The 7,478-nt window shown below is 23.8% G+C and overlaps 1 long non-coding RNA gene across 1 annotated transcript; it reads left to right on the top strand.

Moving 5' to 3' along the window:
* The first annotated feature begins 4,427 nt into the window (after window positions 1-4,427).
* Window positions 4,428-5,130, top strand: LOC111635695. The gene is made up of 3 exons (XR_002758422.1): window positions 4,428-4,447; window positions 4,556-4,655; window positions 5,081-5,130. It is a non-coding gene; the product is annotated as an uncharacterized LOC111635695 (long non-coding RNA).
* Window positions 5,131-7,478: the final 2,348 nt, after the last annotated feature.

Raw genomic sequence — 7,478 nt, 5'->3', positions numbered from 1 at the left:
AAAGCTATATATATATATATATATATATATCTGAATTTATAATATATTTTAGGATAATTATAATATACAGAACACTTAGCTCCTTCATTAATAGAGAAGAGAAGGCAAACACTTATGAAAAATTCCTAGGAAGATTAATATTATTAATAATAATCGATACATACTTAAGGATTATAAACATCATCCATTCTTGTCGATCTTCGATAATAAATGATAAACAAAATTCCGATTAATTTATTTAATTATTCTCTGGTATTTTATTATACCACGTAAGGTAATTGCTTCCTGGAAATTAGAATATTCATTTAAATTCTTAGATTCAACATAGAATGAAGCACTTTTATCCGTTCTTCAAAAAATCTGTATTTCAGGTTTTTTAATTAACATAAGTATATTTCACATGATGCGATGTTGAGATGAGAAATTATAAGGAAAGAGTATTATAACTGGAAGGAAATATCGACAATTTAAAGAAAAAAACGTAAAAATCAAAATGGATAATTCGTTTTATTATCTGGAAGATGTAGTACCAATTATAGCCAGAAGCTTAGAAATTGTTGGAATTTATGCAAATTTATATGAAAAAAGTTGCCTGAAGAGTGTTCTATTAATTATCTATAGTATATGTGTTATTCTATTATTTTGTTCCGTTAGCATTTGGATATTAACAATTATAATAAATCCCGAGATAAATACATCTTCAGCAACATTTTCAAAATATTGGAAAGATGACAAAATAATTATTTGTACAATATTTATTTCGTGGTTCATATTTCTTATAACTCTTCTTGTTATATTTCTGTTTAATAAAACAGTTTTTAAATTAAAAATTGTTTTTAAGCATTTAGGAAAATTGAAGACACCATTACAATTCGAAAAAAAATTTTATGATTTAATAGACCGTTGTTTAAATGTATGGATTCCATTTGCTTTCTTCATAAGTTTTTCTATAACTTTTATAATTACGATTGTTTACGTTTATTGGAGAATAAAACAACTACAATTTAAAGACAATTTCCATAAACCAATTTTTATAACTGTGTACGGTACTTTGATTATTATATATGGAATAAATATCACATTACTTTCTGTAACACTATGTATATTCATAATTGCCGTTGTTTATTATAAAGTGAATTCAATAATTAATAAAATAAAAGACGACCTGGAGAAAAATTCTGTTGTTATTTCTGAAATTTATAATACTTATAACTTATTAACAGAACGGATAACTGAAACAAATGAAGTTTTATCAGTTCCAATTTCTTCAGCGATAATAATTTTTTTCTCTTTAGCTATTTTTCTATTATATCAATTAATATTTAATATATATCGTCCTCATTCTATTATCATCTCTTTTCTCGTAATATTTTTCATCTACTTTTTATTATTCTGTATATTAAATATTATGTCTTCGATTCATCAGCAGGTAAGTTCAATTAATTTGAAACATTTATGGATTAGCATATTTATAATTTTAAAAATTAATTGTAGAAATGTTTTAAGATCACTGAAAGTGGTCGGGAAGTGAATTTAACGGAATGCTCAAAATATAATAATTTAATTAATTAATTAATACACGCAATATTTTGTTTATGTATTATTATTTTATTTTTTAATAAATTATAGAAATTTTTTTTTATCAATTTGAATTTATTTCACAGGGTAATAAATATTACAAGACATTATTACACGTGTTACCAACAGCTACTACATTCGAAGAAGGCATTCTTGTAAGTATTTAAATATATTTATAGCTTATAAAAGTATATGCATTTTTAGGTGTTATATAATAATACAATTAAAATATTTAAACTTTACTTTATATGGACTCATTATGAATTTTATTTAATACTTTGAAAGTAATTAACTCCCTAAGTTTAAAAAGTACTATATTAAATAAGTAATTTTAATTTTTAAAACTGAAAACTCAAAAATTCTGTAGGAACCTTAATATGAAAAATTCAAAAAGCAGGAGCCTTTATATTAAGTATAAATTCAGAAAATTTTGATTTATTTTAGAATTGTCATCATTACATAATAACATTAAAATTAAAGGATGTTTGTTTATATAAAGAACTAAATAATTACTATTTTCATAATATTTGGAATTAAAAATATCATTTATAATTTTATTATTCACTATGATTTTTTACATTTTTATTAAACTCTTTAAAATAAAAATTATGTTTATATTAATTTAATATAATTAATTAATAATAAGTTAACATAAATTTTCTCACCTATGTGAACTTGTTTTTATTATATTAATATGAAATTACCTAAATATGCTTACATGATTTTTATTACAATAATTTGTTGAATATCGCGTCACATGATGTCGAGTGACTTTTTTTATAATCTCAAATTTCTTGCAAAAACATTGTAAATTTCTATTGCATTATATCATTGTAAACATCATTCATCTGATAAATATTTAATATTTCTTTATGTAGAGTAATGAATATCGTATTCATTCTAATTCTTGAAAAGACTATACGATCAAAATGTTATATATATAATAAATAAATAAATAAATATACATGTTACATAAATATATAGATCTGTATATATTATGTTATATATGCATATACGTATATATATATATATAGACTGTAACTGTATCATAGAAAAGATTCTTAAACTTAAAATTAATCTTACATCTTTCATTAATGAACTGAACTTACTTTTGTAATGAATTATTTTAATGTTAAATATACCGATTTCCATTAAGAGGAAAGAAATATAAATTATATAATTTCTCCTAAAGTAGTGATTTACTTAGTTGATGCATATATTTTTGCATAAATATGTAATGGAATGAAATAAATCATTTATGCAAACAACTCAGTAAAATTACAAATGGATGAACAAAGAAATAAAATACAGCGATAAAGCAAATATCGTAAACAAAAACTAAATAATGCATATGATTTAATTTGGTTTGGTTTGATAACATAAAGCAAGTTAATGTCTACGTGCCAAAGAAGATATCTCTCAAGAAGACTTTCTACAGGAAAATGGCTTCTATATAGGTGTAAACCTGTGAAGAAAACACGTAAAACTCCACATGAACAGCTTGTGAACCTAAAACCTACTGTCAATGTTTAGTAATATTATCTTCTTGGCTTCCAGTAAGCACTATTGTAACAATTTAAGGAGAAACTTATTAATAGTTTTTAATTCAACTGTACTTGCATATCGTTTAAATCAAATACAGTTACTTTAAAAACAGACAATGGTCTCAGACTTGTCATTTCATGCTCGTAATAGTAATCGTGACGTCTATATAAAAAATAAGTATAAAATATGTCACACATAGCCAAACAGAATCAGAGTTTTATTTATGGCACGTGATCTATATTTTTGTAATCAAACATTGCACTCCAGTAAAACATAAATACCGCCATTATTTCACTCTCACTTCTAAAATTTAATCCAAGATTTAAATACTTATAGTACATTTTGAGTTAAAAATTCGTTGTAATCTATATTTTGTTAATAATTATATAATTATTAAATAGTTTCTTAATTATTGAACTGCAATTTTCAAAAAAAACCTATAAATTTTTGAGTTATTAAAGGTTTGGCAGTTGCTACTATATTAAAATATAAAACCATTATTTTCTTGTACAGATTACTTGCTTGATATATTTCAACATTCAGAAATAAATTTATGAGTTTATGTAAATTGATGCAAAAATACAATAGAGCGTCGATTATCCGAAAGCCAATCATCCGAAACGTCAATCATCCGAAAGAATTCCAGTCGGCAAATTTAAATTTTCGCCAGTGCTGTGGCGCTGCAATCTTTGACTATGTCTTGGGCTACTCAAATATTTTACGTTTTTGATACTAAATTAACTTCTGAAGTATAATTTTTTATTGTTTTTATATTTTTCAATATATTTATTTTGTTTGTACAAAATAAAAAAATAATTTTTAACGATACAATAGTCTTCGTTAGGCTTAACATCGACGAAAATTCAACGCGAAGCGACACGCAACGGAGAAAAATGTGAAGATGGGATAAATTAATATATTTTTTCGCACATAATCAGTTATCCGAAACATCGATCTTCCGAACAACCCGTCCCCAATTGATTCGGATAATCGACGCTCTACTGTAGTTGTTTCTGAAAAGCAGCATTTATCACTTTTAATTTTTTCATACTAATCCTTAAATCAGAGATTAAATTAAATATATTAATCGTTACACAATTCAATTAATTTTATACAAAACTAAAGAAAATTGCACTTTCTATGACAATTGGCAATGTATATAATTATATTTGGTAAATTTTGTTACTTAATAATGTTAATAATTTTTAAAAATTTAATTAATTAATTATTATTTAAGTTAGATAATCTGATGAAGAAATCGTCATCGCCATTTGGATTGTTATTATTCCAAAAAATTTTAGTTACTAAACAAACGATGTTTAAGGTATGTAATTTTAAATATTGAGTTGAATATTAGAAGACGTTTAATTTAATATTATTAAAAAATCATGAATTATAATTACTTTAAAATATTATGTATACATTTTTTCAGGCTTGCAGCACATTTGTCTCGATATTCGTATTCTTTCTTCAACTTAGAAATATAAAGGAATAATTCTAAAACAATTTTGTTCATTTCAAATTGGCCGACGGTATTTACATTTTTAATAAAATGCAAAAATATAGAAAATACAAAATTGCGTCAGGTATGTGTGTTCACAATCATTAGCGAAAACAATTTTTATCTATATAGATAGACTACGGTGTTTTTTTTATGGAAAATTGCATAAAAGAGGTTGTCTCTGTAGATGAAAATTGTTTGTCGCTGATGATTATGAAGCCGGTTGGATATTCGTGGGCAGTTTGTATATTAATATATTTTTGTTTTTTATTAAAAATGAAAAATATTTTTACTTTTCTATATTAAACGATAGCACATCTAAAACATTTATCCTTATTACTATAAACATTCAATTTTTATAACCTTTGTTTTAGATTTGTACGCAAGTTACTAATACAGTTAATATATTAATTAAAATTAAATAAAATCTGAAATTATTGTTTTGATTTATATTAGATAATTCGAATGTAGACTGTCCACAACACTCAATTTAGACTGATTTCAACATAAAACGTAACTTTCAAATTTTTTTTTTCTAAATTAGTAAATAAATTAGAAAAAAAGTTTTAAAAAGTCAGTATTTTATTGTAAAAACACTTTTTTACAAATAAAAAAATTTGATAAAATAACGATATTGTTTGTATTAGTATTTAAAATTAATAATAATATAATTTATTGGTACTTGGGCCACGAGAATCTACGATCATATTGACAAATATTCCCCATTTTATTTTCTTAACAATTGGCTCTCTCCAGGCAGTACCTTCCCTGTGGATTTTTCTAAAGACCTTCCGAATTGACTCTTCAGATCTAAGATTAGGTCTGTCATTCGTATTTTTTCTTTTGGATTTCCAGTTTGTTTATGATGATGTGTGTTGGGAACTACGCGAATTAAATGGACTGCCCATATTAATTTACTTTTCTTTATTGTTTGAATTATACTGTAATTTTTAGAGAGAATTCCTTAAAATTTATACATATACTGTACTGTACATGTATGAAAAAGTATGTACTGTACAAGTTAAAGGAGCCACAGTTTATATGTACTGTACAGTAAATTTTTATATTAAAGTATATCTTTACGTTATTGGTTAATAATAATTTATCTAATTATTTCTTTCAAACAGTTTTATTAATTTATGTAAAGGGCTGGTTTCATTCTTCTGTGCATATTATGCAACACAGACTAAAACTTCAGGTAAAGTAAACTGAAAAATTAGTTTACTTTATTCGAAGAATTTCAAAAGTTAAGTGATTCTAAGAAGATACATTTTACATTATGTATTATATGTTAAGTGATTATGTTAAAAATATTTTAAAGCATTTGTTCTTATAATAATTTATAAATTTTGCATCCAATATTGTTTCAGTTATGCTAAAAGGGCGATATATACGCATTCTAAATATGTGAAAAATTTATATTACGGAAATTAATGTACAAACAATACCAACTATTTCATTAATAACTTTAATGGAATCTGCATTTATTAAATTCAATATACTCTTTAGAAAATGTACTATTAAAATTTATCTAATATTATCTAAATTTTATTTTCTCTGCTCTGTTATACATAACAGAGGGAAAATATGGCGATCGGTCAAAATTTTGATTTTTGACCGATCGTCCCAGCAAGATTTTTACATTTTTGGACTTAGGACACTTTGAAACGTCGAGAAACGAAAAAAAAAAAAAAAATATTCGGGGGATTTCTGTATAAATGTCAGTGTGGGGGGCACGAGTTTGTTCAACCTATTTGAATCTTAATAACTCCTGTGCTTTTTGTTAAAAATTTCTGAAATTTTGCAGGGAGGTTGGATTAATTAATAGACGGAGTGGGGCTGTGAAATTCTAGTGGTTAAAAGTCGAGGTCGAGGGGTGATAAAGTGGATTGTTCGTATCTCGAGTAGAGTCGGACTTATTTACGATTTTACTTGTTATTTGCATTTACAGTTTTTTTTTTTTTTTTTTTTTATCAAACTTGTCCCAACCCTGAAAATTAAGCATTTTGCTAATTTATAATAATTAACAATATGAAAAATTTTAAAATAAAATATCATAACAGATGTCGCCACACGCAGTGTTCGATGTTGCCAAGAAAGTTAAGCAACTCGTCGCTGGATTTTTAAACTGTATTAAAAATTAATTTATTTGAAGTTTTAATAAATAATTTTAGTATTTGGCTAGCAAAAATAGTTTTAAGTAGTATAAATTATTTGATTTACATTGGAGAAATATGACTTGATTAGGTGAAATTGTTCTTTTTAATTAAATTTCATGTACGTTTGTTTATGAAAATTTGTAAAAATTATAAAAAACATCAAAAAGTATTTGCATTAATCAGAATCTTGTACAGAAGTAAATTAATAAGTTCTATTTATAAAAATTTGATGAGATGATTTATAAATTCTTATAATATATTTAATTAAGCTTAAAAATTTTAATATTATAGATATAATTTTATAAGAAAATTCATTATTAATTTGTATATAATATATTATAAACTATATATAAGTTATTAAAAGGTAATTTTAATATAATTAATATTTAATTATGCTCAATTTTTGTTTAAAATAAATTAATTAAAATTTTATGTCTAATTAGCTTTTAATCTGTTAATTCCGTTTTCACTATTTAATTAAAGAATGTTACAAAGTGTACCCTTGTAAAGCGACTTTTTATGTATAAAACAAAGTACACTATATTTTTAGTGTTTTGAATTTTGTTTCCTTTCTTTGTATATATTGATATAATAATTTATTATTTTTACTTACTGTTTATGCTTTTAATTATATATATTATTATAAATATATTAAATATATCAAGCTAAATTACTTCACCATAACATCTAAAACA

This window comes from Centruroides sculpturatus, unplaced genomic scaffold, assembly GCF_000671375.1.
Source record: "Centruroides sculpturatus isolate CEXI.00-Female unplaced genomic scaffold, Cexi_2.0 scaffold906, whole genome shotgun sequence".
NCBI lineage: Eukaryota > Metazoa > Arthropoda > Arachnida > Scorpiones > Buthidae > Centruroides > Centruroides sculpturatus.
Note: the sequence above shows the minus strand (reverse complement) of the source record. Positions and strands in the feature narration are given on the sequence as shown.